This window comes from Marmota flaviventris (assembly GCF_047511675.1).
Source record: "Marmota flaviventris isolate mMarFla1 chromosome 5 unlocalized genomic scaffold, mMarFla1.hap1 SUPER_5_unloc_3, whole genome shotgun sequence".
Lineage (NCBI taxonomy): Eukaryota > Metazoa > Chordata > Mammalia > Rodentia > Sciuridae > Marmota > Marmota flaviventris.
The window spans coordinates 455,201-471,905 of NW_027287681.1; the positions used below are offsets into that span (position 1 = coordinate 455,201).

General features: G+C 35.3%; 1 protein-coding gene across 3 annotated transcripts in view; it reads right to left on the reverse strand.

Annotated features, from left to right (window-relative positions):
• Positions 1 to 16,705, reverse strand: part of LOC114103590 (serum response factor-binding protein 1) — a 65,040-nt gene that overhangs the window by 47,144 nt on the left and 1,191 nt on the right. The window contains exon 2 of one of the 3 annotated variants that reach the window (XM_071607153.1): positions 3,789 to 3,899. The exons of the other annotated variants lie outside the window; for them this stretch is intronic. The gene's annotated coding sequence lies outside the window, so the exon portion shown is untranslated. The remainder of the gene's footprint in view (positions 1 to 3,788; positions 3,900 to 16,705) is intronic. 3 annotated transcript variants of the gene reach the window in all.

The window sequence follows — 16,705 nt, forward strand, 5'->3', positions numbered from 1 at the left end:
TACCACTCTCCTTTATTAGTCAAGTTACAATATAAGCCCAAAACATATGTGAGGTTAAACTTTTAACTACTTCTGGAGACTATCCTCTTCTGTCCTCCTAGAACCTTTATTCTAGGGATTATTGATCTACTCTAGCACTGCCATTCTTCTCCTCTCAGTGGATTTGTATTCTAATGTTTTTTTGTTTTTGTTTTTTAAAGTTGACTGCATCATTTTCATCAAAAAAGAACTACTGAAGGACTGCCCCTTTAATAAGACAAAGACTTCTCAGTGCCTAGTTCACCAGGACCACCCTTTCTCTAATTGCTAGTAGAGTTAAGCTTCTAGGAAATGTCCAAACTCACCAATTCCATTTCTGAAAGCCACACAAGTTCAGTATGATATTTATTCTCCTCAGTCCGTTTAGGACACTTGCAAAAATCCTAAAATCCAACAGGGATTTTTTAGACTCCATTTCTCTTGAAATCTCAAAAGTATTTGATATTCTTGGCCACTTCCTCCTTCTTTGGAATATTCTCCTCTTGGTTTCCATGACAGAAATCTCTTCTGGTTTTCCTCCTTCCTGTCTAGCCATACCACCTTGGTCTTCTTTGAAGACTTAACCAGTTCTACCCAACTATGAAATGTTAATAACTTCAAGGGACAGTTCTAGACCAATTCCTTTTTTTTTTTCATGCCATTAACATGTGATTCTACATCTGAATATTGGTTTAATTTGCTACAAAGGTGATGCCAAAATTTTTACCTTCAGATATAATCTCCCCATTTAGCTCCAAACCCAAATGTGCAACTGGCTTGCTTGACACTTCTTTTTTGAGCATTCCCAAATCAGCTGAAATTCACAATGAAGCCCATGTCTTTATCCTTAACTGGATCCGTTCATGGTCTTTCATTATTTCAGAGATAGAAATCTCCCCTGCTTTTTTTTTTTTTTTTTGGTACCAGGGATTGAACTCAGGGGCGCTCAACCACTGAGCCATATCCCTAGCCCTATTTTGTATTTTATTTAGAGACAGGGTCTCACTGAGTTACTCCCTTTTACTGAGGATGGCTTTGAACTCATGATCCTCCTGCCTTAGCCTTTCAAGCTGCTGGGATTATAGGCATGTACCATGGAGCCCAGCCAGGAAACCCTTTTAATGATAAACCTAAGGTTCATTATAGGTATCCTTCCCAAACTCTGCACAAAGAATCTACAATTAAGTCCTATTTATTTTATCTCCTAATGATCTTCCAAATTGTACCACCTTTTTGGTTTTTTTCCATATTTGGCCTCTTGGCAATCTTATCTGAGTTACTGTACACCAATTCTTGCCCTTCTCCGGTCACTTATACATAATGTAGTCAGAATAAAATTAATTAACATAGATATGTCACACTTGAAACTCTCTTCAGTAGTTTCCAATTGATCTTAGCATGGACATAAGGGTATTCTTTTAGTTCCTTGTCCACATCATGCTCACATTACCACAAAGCTTTTACATCTACCCTTTCCTCAAGAGGAGGAAAGATCTCTTTCTAGATTAGTTTAACATCTGTTTATCATGATCTGTCCTAACATGTCATTTTTGAGGGCACTTTTCTGGCTCCCCTGAGAGGGTAAAAAATTCCCCATAACAGAACTTAGGAATACCCAGACCCCTAGAACTTACCATGACCCTTAATATTTTTCTTTTAATCTTATTATGTTGAATGTGTCTTCACCTCTCAGATTATATATTCCATGAAAGTCAAGTATCTGGTTTAATTCAACAATGCATCTTAATACTTAAAATAGCGTATGGCATATAATGTATGTTCAATAATATTTGTTAAATAAAATACTCATCTGTCATTTACTGTTTCAAATACATAATATATTAAAAGAACACACTGTTAATCAGACTTGCTTTCCCTTAAATATATGCGGGAAATGTTTTTTCAACGTTAGATCTATTTAGTTAAAAAAAATCACATTTTACATAAATGAAAAGCATTTTAGACAAGGTTTAAATGAATCAAAGAAATGCTGCATTTCCTAAGGTGAACTACAAGAGTTTTTAATATTCTTTTTAAAAAATGTCATCTATAAAATAAATTAATAAGTGATAGTTATGTGTTAAAACATAGTAAAAAATGTTTCTAACTGCTGAATTTTGGAGGTGGTTAAGATGATGATATGTCGTTTACTAACTACTGTTAACCAAACTCTGAAAACTGCAGTTGCAGAGTTGATCCTTGGTTACATTCCAGTCATGGGAAAGCTAGTCTCCAATTTTAAAATTCCAATTTAAGAAGTACTATGTTTGTCATTTCTAGATAAGGAAATTCTAAAAGCAATGAGAATGCTTAATATATGTAGTTTCATGCCAATACATCACAAAAAAAAAAAAAAAAGTTTCCTAACCTCACTTTCTCAGTACTTGTATTCTTGTAGAGAAATTTGCAAAGTTTAGTGTATAAGAAATAAGTATATTTACTTTATATAAAAACGGAATCAAAGTTTTATTTCTTTTACAAGTGCCCACTCCAAATGCAGCTTTACTTTAGCAAAACTGATGAGTAACGGCCTTTTGAGTTAGGCTTTTAAAGCTTGCCAACTTATTTATCACCTAGGAACTATGAAGTTGGTTGACAGAACCCAGAAGTCAGCAGGCACGCCTAGAATACCCAACCGTGCCAGAAGGCCAGTACACTGCTTAAGAGCAGCACACTTGGCAAATTCTCTGGCCAAAAGCAAGCAGAGGTATCTGTTAGAATGATGAAAAAATTACGGTGTTGTTTGGAAAGGAAAAAGGAATAAAATGAGCAAGGAGAAAATAGAGACATAGTGATGGAAATGAAATATGCTGTAAAGAAAAAAAACAAAATCAAAGAAAAATGAAAGGTAAGTGTTTAGAGAGAGACAAAGAAGAAAAAAATCTGTAGGCTATCACCAAGACTGATAAATTGCACTGAGGAATGTCCAACAACAAGAGCATGCACTTTAGATAATCTATCAGCTCAGAAGAAAATTACTTAAAACTTACATTACAGAATGTACATTGCTAATGGTGATATAGCACTTGGAACTTACGCATATAGATGCCCTCAGAGCTAATCTGGTAAAACCTAAAATTAGGGTAGCCTGGATCAATTTTTGGTTAAACAGTACAAAAATATGATCATAAACAAAGTGGAAACTTTAATATGCCTGCTGGGAAATGACCACATGAGCAGAATAAAAAGTCAATTAATCCAAGATGGCGGGCCAGAGGGAGGCAGTCGCTCCATGACCTGGATCTCAACTAGTGGGAATACTGCTGCTCTGAGATAGAGGACCCCTACACAGCTGCTCTGGCGCAGAAATCACCAGTGCTGTGCCCCCATGCAGGGCTCCAGGCCTCGGCATTAGAGCACGACCCAGGCTCCGAAGCCCAGCTCCCGACTATTAGCCCACGTAGGGCTGGCAAGGGCCTTAGCAGGATCACTGCATCAGCACCTGCACAGAACTCCCAGAGGCTGCTCCACTCCCTCACAGGACACACAGTCCCTACCCACCCACAGGAACGCTGCCACTCCCCTGTGAACCCCCATCTACAAACGTGGGGCTCCTCTGGTTGCCTCCATCTTGTAATTCGGCAGCTCCTGCCATATTCCCCTATAGTACGGTAGTAGTCTGCCTGCACCTGGGGACATCCTACAAGCTCTGAAGACAGCCCAAAGCAGTAACACTGCACACAACAAAGCTCATCTCTGAACACATTGGACAATGCCATCAGCTGACTCCCCACACCCAAACTGATACCCTGGCGCTGGAAATGGCTCACCTCTATCTTTGGTCACCTTCCTCGCCATCTCTGGTAGGGGCAGCTCCCAGATTGGAACTCCAGCTGGCCAGGTTTCCAAATCCTCCTCTTCCTAGAGACCCAGCACAGTGACTGCCCAAAACAAAACAGCTCTCGGTGGGACAGGTGCATAGTGCTACCAGGGTGCCGCCCACGAGAGCCCAGGTGAGAGAGGTCCCTTAATTGGGAACTAGTAAGGGAGAGGGAGAGAGTGCAACAGTTTGGAGGTAACAGAGATATCAGGAACTGGGAAATATTCAGGCAAGATAGGGAGATAAGACTGGGCACTCAAGTCATATGAGCGGACCCAAAAAGTGACACTTGAGGTGCAGTCTCCCTACAGGGACTCGCAGGTGCTACACCTTACTTCCAGGTGCCCTGCACCAGGACTAACCTTCCCACCCTGGTTACCTTTACCATCCTTGAGGGTGGAGATACCAGATAACAACAGACAACACACCTATTGGATGAGAAGGGAAGCAGGACAGATACTGATTTCCAATGCAAACAGTAACAATCCTGGTTTCTTCCTTTGAGATTTTTTTTCCTTCTCTTTTTCTTCTCCCCTCTATTTTCCCGCCATCACATCTCCAACATAGGTGAAACCAAGTACTTTGCATGAATTAGGATTTGAGGACTGGGACATCTGAATAGCATATTATAGTTGTGTTGTATATGCTGTTTTTTTTTTTCCTCTTCTTTCATTTTCCCTCTAATTTTTACTATTTTAACATCTTTTATTTCTTATTACATATATGTGTTTGTTTTATTTACTCTACTGTCTTCCAACATACTTGTCTACCCAAAATTACATCCTGTCTATTCTCCTGCTACTAACTCTCTTCATTAGATTTCTCTTTCACACTTCCTAAGATATACTAACTCTATATCTCACATCCTGCCTCCTCAGCATATCATCCTACACCTCACCCCCAGTTATTGTCCACCTTCAGAAACTGTAAACCCTTTTACAAACCTACTGATTATATTATAGATAATAATCAAATTCAACATTTCTGTACACTGTGACCAAATTGTAAATGTCTAAATAGCAATTAATTGTTTATAGGTGGTAATTGTTTATATTGGATCTGTTAACATTGTCCTTCCCCACAAAAGAGAGGTATTGGAACCCTACAGGAGCACTATAAGCCTATAGGGTAAAAATGATGCCTTGGATCCACAGCACTAGAAGGAAAGACATATGAGCAACATGAAAAGACAAGTGAAGAAAGTGCCCCAAACAAATCAAGATACCACATTATTAGAATCCATGGTTATCACAGCAGAAGAGATGATAGAGGAGTTCAGGATGTACATGATTAAAATGTTCTGTGAATTAAAGGATGATATAAGAGAGCAAATACAGGTAGCAAAAAATCATTTCAACAAAGAGCATCATAAACAAATACAAGAAGCAAAAGATTACTTCAGTAGGGAGATAGAGGTTCTTAAACAAACAAACAAAAAATAAAAATCCTTGAAATGAAAGAAACAATTGAAGGCATCACCAATAGAGTAGACCACCCAGAAGACAGGATATAATGAAGACAAAATATATAATCTTGAAAAGAATGTAGACCACACAGTGAAAACGGTAAAAAAACCATGAGCAGAACATTCAAGAAATATGGGATAGCATAAAAAGACCACATTTAAGAGTTACTGGGCTAGAGGAAAGGCATAGAGTTCCAAACCAAAAGAATGAACAGTCTATTCAAAGAAAAAATATCAGAAAACTTTCCAAACATAAAGAATGAATTGGAAAACCAAATTCAAGCACCTTTACAGGACACCAAATGTACAAAATCCCAACAGATTCACACTGAGGCACATTATAATGAAAATGCCCAATAAAGAATAAAGAGAGAATATTAAAAGCCACAAGAAAAAAGAATCAGATTACATACAGGGGGAAACCAATTAGGGTAACTGCAGATCTTTTAACCCAGACCCTGAAAGCCAGAAGATCCTGGAGCAACATCTATCAAGCTCTGAAAGAAAATGGATGCCAACCAACAATCTTCATCCAGCAAAATTAAGCTTTAGATTTGATGATGAAATAAAAACCTTCCATGATAAACAAAAATTAAAAGAATTTACAGCTAGAAAACCAGCACTACAAAATACCCTTGGCAAAATATCCCATGAAGAGGAAACGAAAAACAACAATGAAAATCAGCAGAGGAAGGTATTATACTTAAAAAATAATAATAATAATCAAAGGAGAAACCAAGTCAAGTTAAATAACAAGAGTAAACAAAAACAGTGGGGAATACAAATCATGTCTCAATAATAACCTTGAATGTCAATGGCTTAAACTCACCAATCAAAAGACATAGCACACTAGATTAAAAAAAAAAGAACCAACAATATGCTGCCTCCAGGAGACTCATGTGATAGGAAAACACATCCACTGACTGAAGGTGAAAGGCTGGGAAAAATCATAACACTCACATGCTGTGTGGAAGCAAACAGGGGTTTTCATCCTCATATGAAATAAAGTAGACTTCAAGCTAAAGTTAATCAAAAGGGATAAAGAAGGATATTTCATACTGCTCAAGGGAACCATACACCAACAAGACATAACAATTATAAATATTTATGCCCCAAATAATGGAGCATCTATGTTCATCAAACAAATTCTACAAGTTCAACAGTCAAATTGACCACAACACAATATTCTTGGGTGACTTTAACACACCTCTCTCACCACTGGATGGATCTTCCAAACAAAAGCTGAACAAAGAAACTACAGGACTAAACAATACAATCAATAACTTAGACTTCAATGACATAGATAGAATATTTCATCCTTCAACAAGAAAATATGTTTTCTTCTCAGCAGCACATGGATTCTTCTCTAAAATAGACCATATGCCACAAAGAACTCTTAGCAAATATAAAAATGTAGAGATACTACCCTGCATTTTAACAGATCATAATGGAATAAAATTAGAAATCAACGATAAATAAAAAAATAAAAGCTACTCAACACCTGCAGACTAAATAATATGCTACTAAATGAACAATGAGTTGCAAAAGACATCCAGGAGGAGATTTAAAAATTTTTAGAGGTGAATGAGAACACAGATACAACATATTGAAATCTCTGGGACACTATGAAGGTAGTACTAACAGGAGAGTTCATTGCATGGAGTTCATTCCTTAAAAGAAGAAAAAGTTACTTAACATTACATCTCAAAGTCCTAGAAAAAGAAAAAAAAAAATCAACATCAAAAGGCAGAAAATAATTAAAATTGGAGCTAAAAATCAATGAAATTGAAACAAATGAAAAAAAGGACAAAAAGTTGGTTCTTTGAAAACAATAAATAAACTTGACAGATCCTTACCTACGCTAACGAAGATAAGGAGAGATAAAACTCAAATTACTAACATGTGATGAAAAAGGTAATATCATGACAGACACTTCAGAAATACAGAAGATAATCAGAAATAATTCTGAAAACTTGTACTCCAATAAAATAGAAAATATTGAAGGCACTGACAAATTTCTTAAGTCATATGATTTCCCAAACTGAATCAGTATGATATACACAATTTAAACAGACCAATATCAAGTGATGATATAGAAACCACCATCCGAAGCCTGCCAACCAAGAAAAGCCCAGGACTGGATGGATACACAGCCAAGTTCTACAAGACCTTTAAAGAAGAACTAACACCAATACTCTTCAATTTAATTTCAGGAAATAGAAAAAAGAGGGAGCACTTCCAAATCCATACCATGAGGCCAATATCACCATGATTCCAAAACCTGGCAAAGATACTTCAAAGAATGAAAACTTCAGACCCTGAAAGCTAAAAGATGCTGGAAGAAGATCCATATCTCTAAAGAACATTCTCAGTAAAATTCTGGCAAATCAAATATAAAACATTATCAAAAAGATAGTGTACCATTATCAAGTAGTATTCATCCCAGGGATGCAAGGTTGGTTCAACACATGGAAATCAATAAATGTAATTCATCACATCAATAAACTCAAAGATAAGAATCATATGATCATTAAAAAGCATTCAACCAAATAAAGTACCCCTTCATATTCAAAACACTAGAAAGATTAGGGATAACAGAAACATATTTCAACATAGTAAATAAAGGCTATCTGTGCTAAGCCCCAGGCCAACATTCCCATTTTAAATGGAGAAAAATTGAAGGCACTCCTTCTAAAAACTGGAACAAGACAGGAATGCCCTCTTTTACCACTTCTATTTAACATAGTTCTTGAAACATTGCCGAGAGCAATTAGACAAAAGAAATTAAAGGGACACAGATAGGAAAGAACTCAAATTGGCACTATTTGTAGATGATATGATTCTATACCTAGAAGACCCAAAAAGTGCCACCAGAAAACTTCTATAACTAGTAAATGAATTCAGCAAATTAGCAGGATATAAAATCAACACCATAAATCAAAGGCATTTCTGTATATCAGTGACAAATCCTCTGACAGGGAAATGAGGAAAACTACCCTACAATAGCCTCCAAAAAATAAATAAATAAATAAATAAATAAAATAAAATACTTGGGAATCAATTTAATGAAAGAGGTGAAAGACCTATACAATGTTTTCAGAGCCCTAAAGAAATTAAAGAAGACCTTAGAAGATGGAAAGATTTACCTTGCTCTTACATAGGGAGAATTAATATTGTCAAAATGACCATACTACAGCACTATACAAATTTAATGCACTATACAAATTTAATGAAAGTCCACTCAAAATCCCAATGACATTCCTCATAGAAATAGAAAAAGCAATCATAAAATTCATCTGGAAAAATAAGAGACCGAGAACAGCTAAAGCAATCCTTAGCAAGGAGAGTGAAGCAGATGGCATCTCAGTATAGCAGACCTTAAACTATACTACACAGCAATATCAAAAAAAGCGTAGTATTGGCATCAAAACAAACTGGTAGACCAATGGTACAGAAAAGAGGACACAGAGATTAACCCACATAATTACAATCATCTTATACTAGATAAAGGAACCAAAAATATACATTGGAAAAAAGACAGCATCTTCAACAAATGGCGCTGGGAAAACTGTAAATCCATATGCAACACAATGAAATTAAACCCCTATCTCTCACCATGCACAAAATTCAACTCAAAGTGGATCAAGGACCTAGGAATTAAACCAGAAAATCTGCGTGTAATAGAAGAAAAAGTAGGCCCCAATCTCCATCATGTGGGATTAGGCCCCAAGTTCCTTAAAAAGACTCCTCTGCTGCAAGAATTAAAATCAAGAATCAATAAATGGGATGGATTCAAACTCAAAAGTTTCCTCTCAGAAAATGAAACAATCAGTGAGGTGAACACAGCGCATACAACTTGGGAGCAAATTTTTACCCCTCACACATCAGATAGAGCACCAACCTCTAGAGATAAAAAAAAATTAAAAAGCTAAACACCAAAAACCCAAATAATCCAATCAATAAATAGGCCAGGGACCTGAGCAGACACTTCTCAGAAGATAATATACAGTCAATTAACAAATATAGCAAAAAAATGTTCATCATCTCTAGCAATTAGAGAAATGCAAATCAAAACTACTCTAAGATTTCATTTCACTCCATTCAGAATGGCAGCTATTAAGAATATAAACAATAAGTGTTGGCGAGGATGTGGGGGAAAAGGCACACTCATACATTGCTGGTGGGACTGTAAATTGGTGCAGCCAATATGGAAAGCAATATGGAGATTCGTTGGAAAACCGGAAATGGAACCACGGTTTGATCCAGCTATCCCTCTCCTTATTCTATACCCCAAAGACTTAAAAACAGCATACTACAGGGACACAATCATGACATCAATGTTTATAGCAGAACAATTCACAATAGCTAAATAATGGAACCAACCTAGATGCCCTTAAGTAGATTAATGGATTAAAAAAATGTGGTATATGTACACAATGGAATATTACTGAGCAAAAAAAGAGAATATAATCATGGCATTTGCAGGTAAATGGATGGAGTTGGATAAGATAATAGTAAGAGACCTTAGCCAATTCCAAAAACCCAAATGCCAAATGTTTTCTCTGATATTAGAAGGCTGATTCATAGTGGGGTAGGGAGGAGGAGCATGAGAGGAATAAACAAACTCTAGATAGGGCTAAGAAGTTTGGGGGAATGCAGGGGGCATGGGGTTAGAAATGATGGTGGGATGAGATGGACATCATTATCCAAAGTACATGTATGAAGACACAAATGGTGTGAATATACTTTGTAAAAACAACCAGAGATATGAAAAATTATGCTCTAATATGAACTGTAATATGAATTGTAATGCATTCCTCTGTCATATATAACAAATTAGAATTAAAAACTTAATTAATTTTTACTTAATTAATTGACTTTTTAATTTAAAAAGTCAATTCAAAGTTGGGCATGGTGGTGCTTGCCTGTGATCCCAGTGATTTGGGAAGCTGACGCATTAGGCTTAAGATCCAAAGTTTGAGGTCTGCCTCAGCAATTTAGGGAGATTCTGTATCATTAAAAAATACATAAAATAAAATAAAAGTCTGGGGATGTAGCTCTGAACCTATGAGTTCAATCCCTGATACTAAAAGCAAAAATAAAAAGTGAATTGAAATGCAAGAAAAGGAACTATGAAGAGTCAAAACATGGCAATGCCGAACTCAAGGAAATTCCAAAGAATTCTCTAGTTATGAGGCTTAAAAAAATCCAATATGTCATGTAGTAACTCAGTTAGTAGAATAGTTGCATCATGGCTTAATCATGCACCAAAACCCCCTTCTGTAGTGTAGTTCTACACTTCAACAAGCACATCCAGCTGATGATGTTCTGTAGTCAGGAAAATAATGTTTTACAATGTATTACTATTTTCATTAGATATTTTTTAAAAATAAATTAGCTTTCTCATTTACAGAGTCTCATAAGCTTAAGTTTACTGTAAATATGCTTTTGAGAGAATGAGTGTTAATTTTGGAGTGACAATGATACTGAGTTTCTAACATATGAAGTTGTCAGCAGATTGGTCCATATGCAAATTTAAGTCCTTTGCACTGTCTCTCGGCTTGCCATTTGCTAGCCAATCAACAGGTAAGCTACTACTGGTGATGTACTAACTACATTATGTATTTGGTTAACCTGTAACAAAAACTCATGTTAGTTAGGAAAATCTGATTATAGCTATGTGTATTAGAATGCATTAAAACTTCTGGTTACCCATTACTCATGTATCAGACTGGCAATTTTTTTTTTTTTTTTAATGGCAACGCATATTGTTTATGAGGCTGTGAGGAAATAGTCACTGTCATGCATTGCTGGTAGAAATGCAAACTATATTTTCCACCTAATGGAAAATTTGGCAATACTTAGCAAAAATCCTACTTCTATTAATCTATCTAGAAGACATACATCCAACTATAGGAAAAGGTTAGCAGGATTTTTCACTGTAATATTCTTAAAAATGTTGCCCTAAGAGATAAAATATTACATAAAAGCATACAGCAAAATAGTATTTTAAGTTAATGCTAGAAATCTGCATGTATTGTCATGTATAAACTTTAAAAATAATGTGTTTTGTGAAAAAAGAAACTTACAGAATGATGTACATGATACCACATTTATGTAGGACAATTATCACATAAAGTTTGAAAGTACACCGTACTGTATACTAAGTACAGATAACTGTTACAAAATTATAAAATGTATAGATTAAAACATACACCAAAAGAATAATAATTATTTCTCAAGTATAAAAGGTGAGTGGAATTAAACATTAAGACAGCTTAATACTAATAACTACTAAATTCAGCAATTGGATTATAAGGGCATTTATTTTAATATTTTTCATGTTTAAAGTATTTCATATTTAACACAATTTATTATAGTTTTAGGAAGAGGATTTTAATCTGGCCATTTGGACTGATAACATTGTTGAATTATACTTTTTATTTCTGATAAGTAACCATATATATATATATATAAAACTAAACTTAGTAATTGTAACTTAACCATTATTGAGCATGTACTGCCACCTAGCCAAATTTACCAGAATTATTTAACAATCAAGCACAATCTGATTCTCTTCTTATGGATAGACTCTCATTTACTATTTCAGAATAAATTTTTTAAAAGTGCTATGTATCCAATTACAACATACGAGTTTTGTAACTTTAGAAAAACATAAAAAGGGTTCTTTAAATTCTTATCTTTCACAAACATCATTTTCTTTTTTGTCATTTTAGTTTCTAAGTTCATATGCCTCCACTCACATTAAAGGGGTATATGTTCCAAGACCTGCAGAGGATTTGTGAAACTGTGGACAATATTTCTTCTACATGTAGCTACCTATGATAAGTCTGTATTCATTTTGATTTATAAATCAGACCCAGTAAGAGAATATGAAAATAACTAATAATAAAGTAGAACAATTATAACAACATGTAAAAATGTTGAACTTTATGGCTACTATTTAGTAAAACAAGGGTTATTTGAAAACACCCAGTGTGAAACTGTAACAATCTAATGACCAAAAGGGCCACATGGGGTAGTATGTAGCCTAGGCAATTCAGCACAAAATTTCATCACTCTACTCATAACAGTTTGCAACTTTTTAAAATTTAGAAAGTATTTATTTCACGAATTTTACATTTAATATTTTCTGGTGTACAGTTGACCTCAGGCAATTTAAATCACAGCAAATAAAATCATTAATAAAAGTAAAATTACTATAAGAAATGGCAAGGAATTTTCTAGTGAGTATATTGGTAATTTTCTATCAAAGAATAAAATAATGACAGTTTTCTACAAAGGCCAGTGATACTCCTATGAAATTAAAATACTACACCAAATCATTTCACTGCCTAATTCTGAGATGGGCCAAAGAAACAGATGAATAGAATTAATCCCATCTAGCTTGCAAATTCTTTACTTATTAAATGCTATAGCACTGTTGTTTTTGATTGTGCATCCTTCCTTCTCTAGTTCTTAAGGGGGGAAAAAAAGTCAACATTTAGAGTATTTTCCCCTCATTTGAACATTAAGTCGATATTAATTGTGCTGACGTATTTTAATTTTTCCAACATATATTACCTGTAGATTAGTCCTATACTAGATGTTAGGGAAGTTGGTATAACAAAACAGTTAAATATTCTTTTTTTTAAATATATTTTTTAGTTATCCATGGACCTTTATTTTATTTATTTATATGTGGTGCTGAAAATCGAACCCAGTGCCTCACACATGCTAGGCAAATGCTTTACCACTGAGCTACAACCACATCCCCAAATATTCTCTTTTTGAAATCCATATAAAGTACTGAGGAAGACAAAACATTCAATAAATAATTATATTATACAGTACAAAGTGATGCTACAAAGTGATATAAAAAGGTAAAAGTAAATTTTTACTTTTCCAGAATATATGTATTTTAAGAATCTGGAGTGAATTATAAATTCAATTTTGTCCTTGAAATTTTTTATAACAATAGAATTATTAAGAGTAGTTGACACTAGAAGTTAAAATATAATTAGTGCCTTTGCAGGTAGGCTTTAATTTACATAAAAGACACTTGGGAAATTTAATGTATTATAAAATTAGTCTGTCACATAACTTTTTAAAAGAAAAAAATAGATTAAAAATTATGAAACAAGGATTCCTAAAAAACAAATCACAGCTATGATTACTAGTATATCCAAGATAAGAGATTTATAAGCCTTTCAACATTTGATAAAACCTTTGGATTCTTTTTCCCATAGAAACAACAAATTTACATATAGTTTCAGGTAGTTACAGATCCTTGGAAATACATCATCAAATTCCCAAGAGATATTAAGACTAATTCAACAAAATAGGTACTGAGGATATGATGATGACTAAGAATTTAAAGCCAGGTGGAAGGGATATAAAATCTTTCATATAGACACACACACACAAAGTATTGCACACACTGCAAAGAAATGATGGTATGAGAAATTATAAAAGGGGTAAATGAAAACCAAGAACAATTTCCCTGCAAAAGAAATAAATGAAATAAGACTAAGGAGAAGAAAAACAGTTTCAGATAAGATGATCAGCATGTGCAGAGAACCTGTAGAGGGGTATAAGAGTAGCACAGAAAAGTCTGTGCAGTTAAAGTACAGATACTTCAAGGAAGAGGTATATAAGAGAAAGTGAAGAGATTGCCCTCATTTGGGTTAGCCTTTATCAAAAGCAACCTACTGAGTTTTAAGCAAGGGAGTGGATGTGATGTGTTCTAAAGACAGCACTCAAACTGCAGTACGAGATCAGACTGAAGTCTGATAAGAGTCAAGTTAACTAGCTGTGGAAATAGTACAGTAATTCTGGTTGTAGACATAATCTGGATAAGGACAACAGTGGTGATGGAAAAAAAATGAAAAGATTAGAATTAGTGAATTTGAGCTTTTTTTCCAAGTATATTTTGTTTCTTCTTCTTTTTGTTTTTTGCTTTGATGGGATACTGTTATAGCAAGAATTGCTTTGCCCCATTGATGGATATCCCCTGTCCAAATGGGGTGTCCTGTCAGATCTTAAAAAAGGAGACTATTCCTGCCCCAAGTCATAAATTAACAGTACTGGAACCTACTGCCACATCCTTTGTGACCAGCAGCCTCTATCCTCCATGGGCAAAAGGGGATGAATAGCAGGGCAGAGGCCAAGTTCTCTTTGCCCATTTTTCTACAGCCCAGATAGGTTTTGGGGGATATTTTTTCACCCCATCTTAGGGTTAGTGTCCTTGAACAAACAATTAGATGATCTGCAGTCGCAGATCTGCCTGGGGCCAGCTGAACAAAACAGTGCTGGCAATGTCGCTTTAACCTTTTCTTCTGGTATCCTGCTATCCTCACACACCATCTGGCATCTTCAACTTAGTTCCTGATTGTTCAGACCCCTTATCATGCAACTGCATAAATGACTGTACATACAGAATCTCTTCCATATACTTTACCCCTGACAGACCAGCTTCAACTGCAAAATTATATAATAATCCAGAAAAAACATTCAAAATTTAGATTGTATTACAGTAAAACATGTTTCTCTTAGATAGGCTTATACCTGTAAGTGGCCCATTCAGCCAAGATCTCTTTTCTCTCTAGAGACTACTGGTAAGATCAACCCAGCACGGCCCATGTCTCAAAGGGCCAGCAGCAGATACAAAACAAACAAAAAAAAAAACCAAAGACAAAAACAGAGAGACAAACAACTAGACAGGCTCTTCAAAATTTTAAATTGACCAGCCAAGATTTTTCCCAAGAGACTACCTATAGAATCAATGAAGTATTGGGCATGTCTTAAAAGGGCCAGTAACATACCAAAACAAACAAACAACAACAACAACAAAAAAAAAAACACCACCAAAACACAGACAACCAAAGGGAATTCCCAAACCCAAGGCCAACAAACAGATAAGAACCTAGGAGACATCAGAAGGGAGAAAATATCCCTAGGTTCTTGATTCCTGCTTAACCATGATTCCTACATGAAGTGGCATCACAGATGTTCCCACAAAGAGGAAGCAGAGGTGTGAAATCAAGGGTCTCTGCATGCATGGTGAGGGATTTACCAGATGGCTAAGGATGTCACAACTTTACTGAGTTCAGTTTACATTTTCTCAAAATGAACCAGGATTGAACAACCTGTACCATTCAGGGAGAGAAGGTGGGAGTTCCCTGAAGCTCTTTTTTGCTTCAGAAGCTGCTGGGTTAGTGCCTCAGTCCCTCCCTTTAATCACAGGAATAGCTCTTTTGGTCGAACCCAAGGCAAACTCCCATCTTCTAACTCTCTACAGTTGGCTCTCAACAAGTTTGCCTGTCAACTTGCATCCTTAGCATGGGAGTAGGGTTCCTTGGAACCCTAGCTGCCCAAAAAAGCTGGAACAGGGAATGCTCTTAGGTCCCACCTGGGGTGCCAAATTTGTTACTAAAAGCTCAGTTCTTGTTTCCATTGCCAATCCAATAAGGAGGAAACAGTTCTGAGAAAAAGGTGGTTTATTGATTTGCTAGCAAAGGAGAATCACAGGGGACTCCTGTCCCAGAGGCTGTGATTCAAACATAATTTCTTTCTGGAGAAATTGCCCATTTTCTACAACAGTTTCTCTTAATTTCCATAAGCTGTTTTAGAGAAATAGCATTAGTTTTTTATCTGCCATATCTGTTGTATTTTTTTCTAACTAGTTTTGCTCTTTTCTTTGGTATGTTTTCCAGTTTTTATGTAATAAATCTATATAGTCATATGGCATAACTAAATTTTAATGGGCTATGTATATGATGGTAGTTTCATAAAATTATATTATTTACTGATAATGATATTATAGCTGTCTTAGTTTGTGACTCTATGTTCACAAAAGGACAAAATCACCTAATGACATTTCATAGAACTGTTCCTATCATTAAGCAATGCATGACTGCATTTGCTTTTTTAAGATGATGTTAATTTTAAATAACATCATCTCCACTTTTTTTCTGTCCTTTTTATCTTCTTCATATTGGAACACATTAAATTTTAGTGTGGGGCACATATACTTCCTGATTTGATAAATTCATTTAGTCATCCAGCATGCAGTCATAAAACATACATGTTGCAGAGAATATATATAAAAAAGAAACAGGTGTTTCCAGAATAGAAATCATTCTGATTGCAAAAGGAATACACACCTCAATCTAAACTAAGTTTAATGATAAAATTTTAACTATTTTCAGGAGGCCTGGAAGTTAGCTAAATGAAAAATAGCCTTTTGCGACTAGGATTCCCTGTCATTACCACTATCACAGTCAAAACCTGACATGAAGCTAACTAGTATTTCCTGTGAATTCCCAAGGCCATCTTAATGATTTCGGATTTTTATATCTCAATGGTAACCTACAGAAAATAGCCTACCAACTGTTTTCTAT